Here is a 14,040-nt window from a genome sequence, read left to right on the forward strand (position 1 = left end):
GAATCCAGCGGTGCTGAGATCTATTGTAGGTCACTTTCAGCACTGCCTCTCTTAGGATATTTCTGGTGCAATTACCAGGCAGAGCCCAAGAAAGAGAAGGGAAAAGGAGCGTGTCTTCGCATCGGGACACCTTGGGCATTGTTTTCAGGTCAATTCGGGATTACAGGGCCCTGCGTGTTCTTCCCCAGTCATTTGTCAAGTTGCCAGAGGGGCTGTCACGTCTGCAATGGTTAGGAAATCTCGTGCTTCTGGAGTTCGATGTCCTTTTGTTCATTCAGCCTGCGGCGTGGAGACAGCGTGGCAATAGGAGCGCAGGTAGGCCCCGTGGGCACTCAGCCCTCCTCCGGCCATCAATCACCACTTCAGCAGTCCCAAGAAGTGCAAGAATGTCTATTTCTGGCTGGCGATGGTCATAGGCGTCGTTGCTAAAAATATGTGCTCCATCCAGAGTCCTGGGTCAAATTGGCCCATCACCACCACCACCGGGAAGAGACTGGCAATTGAAGGAGGGAGAAGCCATTTTTTTGTGTGAGTGATTCTGGAGCAGTGACAGCAATGACAGAAGCAGTAACAGTGGTGGCAGCAGCAATGGCAGGAGCGAAGTCCAGCTGCGGCCTCAGCAGCACAGCAGTCGTGGGCTCCGGGGACTCCGTGTTCCCTGTGCTCCCAGCTCGAGTGGCGGAGAGAGTGGCTCTGAAAGGTCCAGGCTTTGAGTGCCTCGGCCCCCTGCGTGTGCTCCCGCTGTTCCAGACCTTTGTTACCCATTTCCTGTGTTCCGTTCCCTCCGTTTAAAAACACTAGTTGTTTTGGTTTCCCAGCTACACGAATGCTCCGCTCCTAAAATAGCCCGAGAAGCTGATGCAGAGACAGAGCTGGGGCTGGCTGTCTGAGCTGGCTCCGCGTGGGGAATGCATTGGCCAAGGGGTGGCCAGGGGTCCAGGGCACGCAAGACGGATGGTCACTGCAGGTGTCACTGCTCGCTGCTTGGGATAACGTGCTCAGAGAAAGCAAGGCTTGCCCTAACTGGTTTGGCTCAGTGGATAGAGCATCAGCCTGCGGACTCAAGGGTCCCGGGTTCGATTCCAGTCAAGGGCATGTACCTTGGTTGCGGGCACATCCCCAGTGGGGGGGGTGCAGGAGGCAGCTGATCAATGTCTCTCTCTCATCAATGTTCCTAACTCTCTATTCCTCTACCTTCCTCTCTGTAAAAAAATCAATAAAAATATATATTTTTTTAAAAATTATATATATATATATATATATATATATATATATATATATATATGTGTGTGTGTGTATATATATATATGTGTGTGTGTGTGTGTGTATGTATAAAATCTATTTTTAAAGGATATAGCAGTTTACTCTACGGAGAGTGAAAAGGGAACAAATCATAAAAACACTTACCAAATTCAAAGTTGCTAATGAGGAAACACAGTCAATCTCAAAGCTACCAACGGCCGATTTGTGAGAATCCCGTAAAAAGGAAAAGCCAGCTGCATGCTGTGTTGCGGCTCCTCTGCTTACTCCTGTGGCAGTGCCCGCCTTGCAGGAGGCACCAGCCTGGCCCGGGACCACAGGGAACCTACCAATCCAACAAATAGCTGCTGCTCCTTTAGAGGGAATCGGGCATGTTTGCTGGCTCAGCTCAATGTTATCCATGCGGGAAACTTGCTTTTCATATGTACACACACCCTCTCCCTCTTTCTGCTCATGTAACTTTTGCTCAATTACCCCAGGAAAATGTCCCTCCTTTTTCTTCCATTTGTGAGCCAGAGAAAAACGACCCTGATGATGAATTATAGGTTTAAAGTAGTGCCAGTGATACTTTCATGGGGAGGGGGGGTCCTCCATTTGGACGTGAGAGTCAATGTCGTAAAGAACCAATAGCATCAAATGTAAAGACCTGGGGAACAGCCCAAATTTCCCTCCATCCTCTTCACTACAGTACCCATCTGTATTTTCATCTTCCTTTAATTAAATCTATTTTCTACAGCCATTAGCATTTAGCAAAAATGAAATCCTTTCTTGATCAAAGTTCTGGGATGCGAGATTCAATTACTTACATGAATGCTAATATTGCAGTGGAGATGCTTTCTGAGTCATTTTCCTTGCAAAGATACAATATGGCGTCAATATTATGAGTTTAAGTGGCTTTAGTGGACAGCCTGGGTACCTAATTGCATCTATGATGGCATTTTTATGAGAAAATGAAATATATCTTTAAACAAACAGACTTTCCAGCTGACTTCTGGAGAGATAGTGTTTGAAAGTTGAACACTGCTTAATTCAATAAAACATTCCAATGAGAAATACGAAGTTATGTAATTACTTTAAATATAGTTGTGCAAAATTCAACACGCATGTTTAATTCATGTGACTTCCATTTCTCGCTATTTAATTGGTTTTGGGAAGCAGCCAGTCCTTTATTTGTTGTTCTTCAACTGTCATGATGAATTCTGCTAGCTCACAGAGTGATAAAAAGATGAGCTGGAGTTATGAGTTATGTATGGTACATGAGCTTTCTAAATATATTTATTAATGCTCCTTAAATTATCCCCTAAGCTGGGTGCCTCTCTCAATTTAGAGCATCTTCTCACTTGGCTTAGCAGCACGATCCCAATTTTATTGTTCATATAGCCAGATGCAGCTGCATTTATTTACATTTTTTAAATGAATGAAATGCTTAACTTGTTGACATACTGAGAGTCTAAAAATTCCCATTTCAAGTCATCCCACAACCGCATCCGAAGGGGTGGCATTGAATTAGGCCCACTTTGTTGACTTTCAAGAGAAATGGACTGAAAATGAAGGGTTTTAGAAAGCCTTATTATTGGGAGACACAGAGGAAACTATTCTGGTTACATCTCAAGTTTCCAACTGAAATATCAAGTTCAAGGCCAGGAGCAAAACGGAATGAGTGTGCAGCTGCACTTCCTGCCAGACCCCCCCATCAGCCACTTCTCCAGTAACTAGATTATCTTCCTTTGAACTTCTGACTATGGTGAAGAAAAGGTCAGAAATTCTGAAGAGATGATACATACTTCAAGGCCAGACGCTCAACGAGCCACACTGTCTGATTTGAATAGTATTCATTCATTCATTCATTCATTCATTCATCATTCATTCACTAACTGTTATTGGGAACCCATTATGTGTGGAGCCCTATGGGATGGAGCCACAGGGATACAGACACGAATAACACTCAGTGGATACAGAGCTGAATAAAACCCAGTGGCTGCCCTTGAGCAGCTCGTGGTCTGGAGGGAAAGCAATCAGCTAGAATATAAAGCAAAGCGACAAGATGGACAACAGCAGAGGAGGAAGCAAAGGGGTGTGGAAAGCTAAAGTGGGGGCTGGTTAATCCCAAGGAGGTGGCTCAGGGAAAGCCATGCCAGGAGCTGGGTTTGAAAGGAAGTGAGGAAGATTCCACAGACAGAACAAGTACAAAAACACAGAGGTCTGGAGGCTAGTTCAGGGAAGGCTGAGGAGTGCAGTGTGGCAAGGATGAGTGCAAAGACACGCACAGTGGGTGACAAAGCCAGAAGGGAGGCTGGGGCTGAATCCACACGGTTTTTTTGTTTTTTAATATATTTTATTGATTTTTACAGAGAAGAAGGGAGAGGGATAGAGAGCTAGAAACGTCAATGAGAGAGAAACATGGACCAGCTGCCTCTGGCACACCCCTTACCGGGGATGTACCCGCAACCAATGTACATGCCCTTGACCGGAATCAAACCTGGGACCTTTCAGTCTGCAGACTGATGCTCTATCCACTGAGCCACACCAGTTTCGGCAATCCACACGGTCTTAAAGCCACAACCAGGAACTGAACCAAACACTTTTGGACAAGAAGGAGCCACTGAAGATCTTAAGGGGGTAAAACAATCTCACCTGTCATAGGAAGATAGCTCATGTAAGTATACAGAACATGGGCTAGAAATACGTTAGGTCAAATCTACTGAGCCAGTCCAGGGGATCATTAGAAGTACTTAGAGCCGGGACCGGTGTGGCTCAGTGGATAGAGAGTCAGTCTGCGGACTCAGGGGTCCTGGGTTCGATTCCGGTCAAGGGCATGTACCTTGGTTGCGGGCACATCCCAAGTGGGGGGGGGGGTGCAGAAGGCAACTGGTCGATGTATCTCTCATTGACGTTTCTACCTCTCTGTCCCTCTCAATTCCTCTCTGTGTAAAATCAATAAAATATATTAAAAAAAAAAAAAAGTACTCAGAGTGGCACCAGTGAGTGGGGGAGGAAGTTCAAAGGAAGATGGTGGTGGGCGGTGAGGGGAGGGGAGAGGGGGAGGAGGAGAAGGGGCCGCGGGGGCGCTTGGCACTTGATTGTTTGGATGCCAAGAGAGCCTGGCATCTAGAGAGAATGGGAAACAAGCGATGGAAGATGACCGAGGTTTCCCCATGCACCCTGTGACGCCACCACCGACTGCGAGTACCTGACGAATAATTAGTTCGCCGAGTGAAGCTGGGGAGTACGAGGACGTAAGGACACACAAGACGAGTGAACCTGATGCATGGAACAGTGTGCCTGTCGCCTAGGACTGCCGTGACGAAATACTGCAAACTGGGGCCTAAGCCAACAGGAATGTATTCCCTCACAGGCGTGCCAGAAGTCCGAGTCAGGGTGTCAGCGGGGCCGTGTGCCCTCTACAAGCTGCAGGAGAGACTCCTTCCTTGCCTCTTGTAGCTTCTGGCACTTTCTGGAAATCCTTGCGGTGTGAACCAAAGGAGCCACGTGCTAACCTGACAAGCTCAGGGGAGGCCAGCGTGGCAGTCTTGCAAACTCAGACCTAAAATAACCACCAAAGATGGTTTGAAAATTAAATATTTAAACTACAAACAGGGTATAGTGGGTAGTCATGTCCCAGGCCGATATTTTCCCAAAGATCAAGTTAGATCTTCTTTACTGAGCCCATTTGCCTTTTTTGCCTCTAAGATAACGTATCTGTGAGATGTCTGGGTAACTTGTACTTCCCTTTTTCTGGAGCCCCTGGGGCACAATCAGACGTGGTGGGCGCCAGGACAGATGCCTCAAATTCCTTCGTTATCATGTTCATTGTTCCTGCACCCACCGGAGTATGGGTCCATCATTTCACTTTTTATCCAATCCCAGGGGTTTCCCACCGCTTTGCTTTCTCCCGCCTCCTTACTCCATCACCAATGGATTTCATGTGACCCACCTATGCCCCTCCTTTGATGGCAATGTATACATACAGATGTAACCGCCATTCTCCGGAGCGTTCTCTCAGTCCACTGAGGTTCTGCTTCCCGTATGTCGACAGTTTGGCTCAAATAAACTCACAAAATTCTTTACAGGTTTCAATGGGGTTTTTCTTTCGTTAACATTGCCTTCCTTGGCTTGAGCTACAGCACCTCCATCTCTGGCTCTGCTCACACGTGGCCTCCTCCCCACGTGTCTCTGCCCCCACGTGGCTGCCTCCCCCACGTGTCTCTGCCCTCACGTGGCTGCCTCCCCCACGTGTCTCTGCCCTCACGTTGCTGCCTCCCCCCACGTGTCTCTGCCCTCACGTGGCTGCCTCCCCCACGTGTCTCTGCCCGCACGTGGCCTCCTCCTCACGTGGCCTCCTCTCCAGGTGCTTCTGTCCTCACGTGCCTGCCTCCCCCATGTGTCTCTGCCCTCACAGGGCCTCCTCCTCACGTGGCCTCCTCTCCAGGTGCCTCTGTCCTCACGTGGCTGCCTCCCCCATGTGTCTCTGCCCTCACAGGGCCTCCTCCCCAGGCGTCTCAGCCTTCACATGGTGTTCTCTTGGTGTCTGTGTTCAAACTGCCCTCTTCCGATAAGCACACTAGTCAGACTGGATAATTAGGGCCCACCCTGATGGTTTCATCTTGACTTCATCTGCAAAGATCCTATATAAAAAAAAAAAAAGTCCCATTTGGAGGCCCGGCATTTAGGATTGCAACGTATCTTTGGAAGGCGCACCATTCGGCTCACAACAGATGGGTTTGGAGGCCCAGGCTGCCAGGTGTTCATGAATACCCGCTTCCAAAGAGGCTGAATCCGCGGTGCCCGCCGCCTGCCAGCACAGCACCTGTGCCCGTCACGGAGGGACCGATACGCGCAGCTCAGGAAGACACCAGCCTTCTGCCACGTTTATTACAGACTCGGTGCTACCGAGGAGCCAACACATCAGGCCCGCTGATGAGGCTGCGAAAAGGCAAGAGATGTAATGTGTAATGGGCCCTACTTGTGGAAGACTTAGCAAGCAGCCAGACCGGTGTGGCTCAGTGGATAGAGCGTCGGCCTGCGGACCGAAGGGTCCCAGGTTTAATTCCAGTCAAGGACATGGACCTTGGTTGCAGGCACATCCCCAGTAGGTAGGGAGTGTGCAAGAGGCAGCTGATCGATGATTCCCTCTCATCGATGATTCTAACTATCCCTCTCTCTTCCTCTCTGTAAAAAAATCAATAAAATATACTTTAAAAAAAATAAAATAAAATATACTTTTAAAAACATATTTTTAAAAAAGATTTAGCAAGCAGGTGGGAGGCGCTGTCTGTGGTGCTGATATGTAACCAGCGAGGCTCCATTAGACCCTGGCTTTGTATTGATAGAAAATGACAGCACCTTCACCGAGGTCTCACCACTGGCTTTCCCCGTGTTTGCTTTCTCAGCTGAGTCCATTCCTGCTACTTTCCAATACTTGAACTCGAGAAAAATAACCTCCATTTTGAGACTACAGACTTGCTACTTAGGTTTCCAAGCTGTCAAATGCTATTTTTAACAGGTTTGTTTTGGAGTGTGTGTGTTTTTTTATAGAATCGAGGGACAAAAAAAAAATCTGGTAACACCTTTAGAAAGACTGAAGATCTAAAATTCTTAAACCTCAAACTAAGTCTCTAGTCCCTGGCCCTATTAAATCAACCCAGCCTTCCAATGATGAAGCTCTACCGCCCAAGGTAAAATATTGTCCCAACTCTTCCACCTGGCATAAAAGACCCTTTAAATCTTACTTAACCGTGTGCACAGCTTACATCCTACAGGTCATCCATTTTATTTATTCATTCAACAAATAATAACTAATCATCTGTTATTTGCTTAGCAGTTGTTATGGGTTGAACTGTGTCAAAAAGACTGGCCGTAATGGGTTTGGCTCAGTGGATAGAGCATCAGCCTGGGGACTGAAGGGTCCCAGGTTCAGTTCCGGTCAAGGGCATGTACCTTGGTAGTGGGCACATCCCCGGTGGGAGGTATGCAGAAGGCAGCTGATCGATGTTTCTCTCTCATCGATGTTTCTAACTCTCTATTCCTCTCCCTTCCTCTCTGTAAAAAAAAAAAAATCAATAAAATATATTTTTAAAAAAAGATATGTTGAAGTTCTAACTGCATCAGCACCTGTAAGATACCTGGTACCTGTGAATGTGACTAGGAAACAGGATCTTGGTGGAGGTAATGGAGTTAAGATGAAGTCACACTGACTTCAGGTGGGCCCTAATCCAATCTGACTGGTGTCCTTTGATGAGAAGGAGAGTCGAGTCATTGAGACAGACACAACAGGGACAACACATGTGGTGGCAATGAGACAAAGATTGAAGTGATGCACCTGCAACATGAATGCCAAGGATTGCCGGCAACACCAACCGTTAAGAGAAAAGCATGGAACAGAGTCCCCCTCAGGAGCCTTCAGAAAGAGCGTGGCCCTATCGACACCTTGACTTTGGACTCCTGGCCTCCAGACTGGGAGAATATTGAATACATTTCTGTGGTTGTGAGCTACCCAGTTGGTGGTAGTTTGTTACAGCAGCCACAGGAAACTAATACAGCTTGTTTTAGCCAGCTTGGTCCCCCATTTCCTAATGCTCTAGTCTCTATAGCAATTCTATGACTTTGCAAGAACATGTTCCTCTATTTAGAAAGTCCTCTTCTCTACTCTCCACCTCTACTGGTCAATGAAGCCAACCTTTCCTCAAACCTAACTCAGGCGCCCAGCGATGCCGGCACACAGCCGGTGCTCAGCAGTGCCAAGCTGGATCCGGTAAACTTTGGCTGAAATAGTCTTGGTTCCGGTGCCTCCATCAGCATGTAGAAATTTAGGATTCTCTCTCTAACCCCTCATTGTGCCCATCACACCTGGTAGGACATGAAGGTAGAGCCCATGATCAGAAGATTTCTTTTTCACCAGGTTAGGCATAACTAGAGGTCAATGGTTCTTTGTTTCACCATGGAGTCCATACAGAGCTCTCTTCAGATGGCCACTGGAAAATCACCTCTCCTCTCTGCCTCCCTACCTCTTCGCCCCATAGTTCCCTCTGTCCTGTCCCAGCAAGTCTCCACCCAGGAGGCTCCAAGTTTCCCTTGGAGGGCAGCATAAGTTCATTAAGGTTCCGTCTGACTTTGGAAGAGGCACTTCTGATGATTGGGAGTGGCGCATCTTCAAGACAATGCTTTCTGCTGGCGAACAGTGACCACTGGACAGCCATCAGGCCTTAGTGACAACCATCAACCCTTGCCTCACAGCACAACCCCGGGCCTGATAAGATGGAGTAATATAGATATGCATCCATCCATCCCACACATCCCTCAATATCTTCCTTCTGCCACACTCTCTTTTGCATACCTACTTCCATGCAAATATACCGATGAATAAATATGCCAGCAGGGTGATACAGATTGATGTGTCAAAGTGGAAAGACTCCATGTCTCTGTGCCAATAAATGATGGATCCCAGTGCAACACAAGCAGAGGAGGAACAAAACTGAACAGTTGTTCCGAACTAAAACAAGCTGGTGATCAATATTCATGAGGCCACGTGACAAATCGGAGCAGCGAGAACTGCCTGGAGATGCTTCCCTGGAAGACTGCCCCCTGCAGTCTCCCTCGGAACTACACTCACACCATGAATAAGGGTCACCAGCAGTGTGTCTTCCTTAGGCGTGCGGGCAAGGTCTCTTAGGAAGACAGCAAAGAACCTCAAAATTCTCCGCACTTAATTCCCAATCCCACCGTTAGCTTCCTGGATGACCGTACACAAGGTGGAATGCTTGTGATATGACCCATCTGGGACATTATCAAATACATTTTACCGTTTATCCATTTCAGTTCATTCGTTTTTAAAAACAATTTTTGTCTTCATATTCTGACCATAGAACATATAGTCATGTAGAAATTAATACATAATCATTTCTAGAATATTTGGAAATACAAAAGAAGAAACCCAAACCACTTATAATCACATAGCCTAAAAGCTAACTATTAACATTGGGCATTTCCTTGGTGTGTGTGTATGTGTGTGTGTGTGTGTGTGTGTGTGTGGAGAGCTACAGATGATACAGATATAGCTATGGGTATAGGTATAGATATAAATTATATATAGATGTAAGTGTAGGTATAGATATATAGATAAGTGTATACATATGCTTGTGTTTATGTATACATATATATTATACATACATATAATTTTTTATAAACTCTCTATACTGTAAACTGTTTTTATTGCCTAACGTTGTATCAAGGTCCATTTTCTATGATTTTTTAGAAACCACATTGTATGAGATGCCATCTAACATCCATCACAGGCTTTTAGTAAATCATGTTGTGCTATAAATACAGTGGAGCTGCTGGTAACACAATGTTCATCAAACAAACCTGCTATCAACACCTGTTTTCCAGTCCCAGCCCTTCTCTTCCTCAGCATCAGTCCCTATTTTAGGCTGTGTTGCCTTAGTGACAACCATCGGGCCAAGTTCACAGCTTCATCCATCACCCATCGCACTGGTGCTTTTAGTGGAAGGAAGGTCGGGTGTCCTGCAGGAAGAGATTGAAATTTTTCTTAGGGGCTTCCAGGTTTCCTTGAACAGGTGGGCGGTCCACAAAAGCTGTCGCTCGCTCTGTCAGTCAGCCGGAGGACTGACAGCAGGCTCCAGCCCCCACGTGCCCCTGCCCTCGGCAGCACAGGCCCCCGGTGGGCAGATCTGGGCTGGGCCAGGCTTCACTCCTCCTGGGCAGCTCCCCATCACTCAGCCTGCCCACACACCAGTGACACTCAAACCCCTCGAGCTTCTTTAGCGCCTGCTGCTGGTCTGCACTGTGCTAGACACTGAGGGGGAGTTTTACCTTCAGATTCGGTGGGAAGGTATCAGACAAACATTCATAATAGAAAAAAGCAGGAGAGGTAACTGCTGTTCCCCCATACTGGTCTCTGGCCTGGAGCACCATGTGACGTCACCCACACACGTCAGCTGATCCATGTGATGTCACACACAGCCCCAGCAGCTGAACCCTGTGACATCACACACACATCAGCTGATCCATGTGATGTCACACACAGCCCCAGCAGCTGAACCCTGTGATGTCACACACAGCCCCAGCAGCTGAACCCTGTGACGTCACACACACATCAGCTGAACCATGTGATGTCACGCACAGCCCCAGCAGCTGAAGCGGAGGATGAGAGAAACCCTGCGGTGTTCTTCAGGCATCCGGTGATGCCTTAGAGGCAGCTCAGAGCTCAGGGAGACCCTTCAGAACCGCCTTAGCAGCACACACTTCACTCCCGGGATGTGGCTGAAAGAACGTATTCAAGAGGGTCTTCCCTTTATGGCACATGTGTCAAACACAAGGCCCGCGGGCCAAATCCGTCCCGCCAGGCCTTGCAATGTGGCCCGCACCGCGCTGTCATCACTGCACTCCGCTGCGTTTCCATCACAATGACAGTTTATGACTGTTCAGTAAACCATTCGGCCCGCGATTTAGGCTGGATTTTAGATTTTGGCCCCTTCTCTGATTGAGTTCGACACCCCTACTTTATGGTGTTAATTCCTGAAAGGCAGGCACTTCAGTAAAAGCTACTGTCCTCTCAGTCAGTTAAGGAGAGTTGAGGAAGCAATCACACCCAACGCATATGGAAGTCTTTATGCCTTTCCCGTAGCTGATCGTGACTATAGGGTTCTCAGTTGCAAGTCTCAGAAACCCAACTCACGTGTTCTCAAGCAGATGTGAGATATTTTCGGCTCATGCAACTAGCAGGTACAGGAGTGTAACTGTCACCGGTGCTTGGATGAACGCATCCAGCTTGGTCTCGCTCCATCTCCTGCCGTTTCCATCTTCACTAGCGACATGTAGGCAGACACTTCCCAGGCAGTGCTAAGACTGGGGTTCCCAGTGGCTCTCGGTTTATAGCCTGTCACCCTAACACCACCAGAGCAAAGGGAGCTTCTCTCTCCAGGAGATCCTCGGAAGTTCAGAAATTGGATCTCGTGGCTCGGGCCCCTGATCAATAATTCTCTCTCATCATCGATGTTTCTCTCTCTCCCTCTCCCTTCCTCTCTGACATCAATGAAAAAAAGGTGAACAAATGCAAATCGAAGGATGAATAGGGTGGGCTGTGTGTGGTGACAGCTTCGGCTGCTGGAGGCCTCTGAGCCCTCGCAGGCCCCTCCTGGGGCTTCCTGCGATCTCCGGGCAGCTTTCTGCTTCCTCTGAGAAGAGCGCGGGGAGGAGGGGGGCACGCGGGGTGCGGGAGGGGGGCCCTGGCTCGTGGGTTGTTTTCACCAAGAACAGCCTCTGCTGCGCCTCTGTGGAATCGAACTGCTGTGGGGAGAGATGACCAGACCCCAGGAAGGAGTGATGAGCAAAGAGACTAGCAAAGCATGAATCTGAGGGCCTGGCGCTCACCCAGGCTCCTCGGGCTCCGGGAGAACTGCGCGGGTTTGGCGCCCCCTGCTGGCCCTTTCCTGTGATCTGTGTTCCTGGTGTTGTTTCCTGTGTTCCCCACACCCTGTGTTCCCTGTGTCCTCTCTCTGTGCCCCATGTTCTGTATCCCCTGTGTTCCCTGTGTCCTGCCCCGTGTCCCTGTGTGCTCTGTGTCCGTGTCCTCTGTGTCCATGTCTCTGTGTCCATGTCCTCTGTTCCTTGTGTCCTGTGCTCCCTGTGTCCCCGTGTCCCTGTGCTCTCATCTGTGTCCTCTGTGTTTGTGTCTCTGTGTCTGTGTCCTGTGTCCTGTGTTTCCCCATGTTCTGTCGGTGGCTGACATCCCGACCATGACTGGCTGGCAGGAGCACTGCAAAATGAGCATTCACACCGTGGAGAGGACACCGTGCTTCCGATTCACACCTGAAACATCAACTCGGTAAAACTCAGTCGTTAACAAAACCGAGTGCCGTGAGGTGGCTCCGCACCCTCCCCCCCCCATTACTGGCGGCCTGAAGAGATGGCAGCAGCCTGGCAGTGCCCTCAGCTGGCTGCCAGAGCCACCTGGGGGCCCGAACATCACTCCCCCTGTGCCGGCCCTGGCTGGCTCTGCTCCGGGGCTGGGAGCGGGTGGGGAGCAGGGACACGGGGACACAGGGCAACGGTTTCTTCAGGAAACAATGGATATGCTTCCACACCTGGTGAGGGGGTGTATGGACAACCCCAAGGGCAGTTCACATAGGCTGCGGGCAAGACCCTTGCTCTCAGAGAGAGAGAGAGAGGGGGGCGGGAAGAGTAGTAACTAATGTATTTAGCCATGTATAAATGGCTAAATACATTAGTTACTACTTACTAAGCCAGCCACTCTGCCACCATCTCCTCATCATTGATGTTTCTGTCTCTCTCTCCCTCTCTCTTCGTCTCTCAAAAAAAAGCAATAAACAACGCTGTGCGCGGATCACTGCCAGGTCACACATGGGGAAACTGAGGCTCCAAGAAGCCCAGGGCACAAGCCTCCAACCTGGTCCTCCCGACTCCACGCCCCGCGCTCTGCCACCCGCACCCCTCTCTGGCCGGCTCTGTCACACACGGGAGAAACCACTGCCACCCACGTGGGCACACGCGGGCACACGCGGGCACACACTCACGGGCAGGGAGGGCGCGTGTCCGGGGCAGCGTCACCTCCGGGGTCAGAGTGGGACGGGGGCTACACAAATGTTTTGCTTCTTTGGTTTTAAAAAACAAACGAGGTGCAAAACCCACGTGCAATTCAAGGCGTACTGTTACATAAAAGCGTTTTAAAGGTGAATAAAAATCACTCATTGCAAAACGAAGTCAATATTTGTTTGCTCCATGCTGGGTACGCGGCCGCTATCTGCATCGGTGCAGCTCCCTATTTTTAAATTCTTTCCTGAAGAATATTCTGAAAGGAGAAGAGAAGGAGCCGGGAGGAAATGAGTGGCCTCCGGGAGTCGGAATCTGAAATCACGAAAACCACTCTGCCCACTTAGCAACCACGCAGGAGCCGGACCACAAAACCGCAGGTTCAGGCCGAGTGGGGCAAGTCCGGCGATCTACCCAGATTCGCCCGGCGGCCTGCGAGAGGGGCCCTCTGAGCACTTCGAAAATGCAAGCTAACCGCGCCCGCCCCCGTCACCCCTGGGAGATGGCAGGGATGTGACAGATCGCTAAGTAGGGTCTGGGGAAAGGAAGTGTCTTGTCTCACATCGCACTGTGAGCTCCAGACTGAACTGGGACGAGAGACCGAGAAGCTTGACAGGCCGCCCTGTGGCCTCACACTGTGACAGAGACAGAGCCTGGGGGTCAGCCGGCCCTCTGTCCCCGGACTGTCAGTGTGCCCCGACTTTAAGGATCAGCCCCTACTGGGAGGTCAGGCTCCCCTTCCGCACGCTGACCTCCTCTGAAAATAGCCATCCGCACAGAAATAGAGACTCCTACGGGGCCAGCCCAAACCACTTCCTCTGGCTGCCCCGCCCGCAGCCAGCCAGGCTTTTTAAAGGCCTATGGCGGCACGAAGCTGCTCTCCTTCTCCTTCCCCTTCTCCCTTCTCTCAGCAGACGGGGCCGGGGGACAGGGAAGCCTCTGGTTGTCAGTCCTGGCATCTATTTCCTCTTCCAGTTCCTCTACCTTCCTGCCTGATTCCACAGCATCAGGAAGGTGTCAGACCTTGTCATCTCACACCTCATTCTTTTATAGATAGATATAGAATTGATTCCAGAGAGGGAGAGAGAGAGAAACATCAATGATGAGAGAGAATCACTGATCGCTGCCTCCTACACACCCCCTACTGGGAGCCCAGCCGGTGTGGCTCAGTGGTTGAGCATCAACCTATGAACCAGGAGGTCACGACTCGGC

At 49.5% G+C, this 14,040-nt stretch overlaps 1 protein-coding gene across 4 annotated transcripts in view; it reads right to left on the reverse strand.

The window, feature by feature from the left end:
• The window catches only part of LOC118727627 (translation initiation factor IF-2-like), a 53,119-nt gene that overhangs the window by 4,863 nt on the left and 34,216 nt on the right, over positions 1-14,040 (reverse strand). The window contains exon 4 of one of the 4 annotated variants that reach the window (XR_006742614.1): positions 9,401-9,780. The exons of the other annotated variants lie outside the window; for them this stretch is intronic. The gene's annotated coding sequence lies outside the window, so the exon portion shown is untranslated. Of the gene's footprint in view, positions 1-9,400; positions 9,781-14,040 lie in introns of those variants that run through there. 4 annotated transcript variants of the gene reach the window in all.

Source organism: Pipistrellus kuhlii, unplaced genomic scaffold (genome assembly GCF_014108245.1).
Source record: "Pipistrellus kuhlii isolate mPipKuh1 unplaced genomic scaffold, mPipKuh1.p scaffold_m20_p_25, whole genome shotgun sequence".
In the NCBI taxonomy this organism is placed as follows: Eukaryota; Metazoa; Chordata; class Mammalia; order Chiroptera; family Vespertilionidae; genus Pipistrellus; species Pipistrellus kuhlii.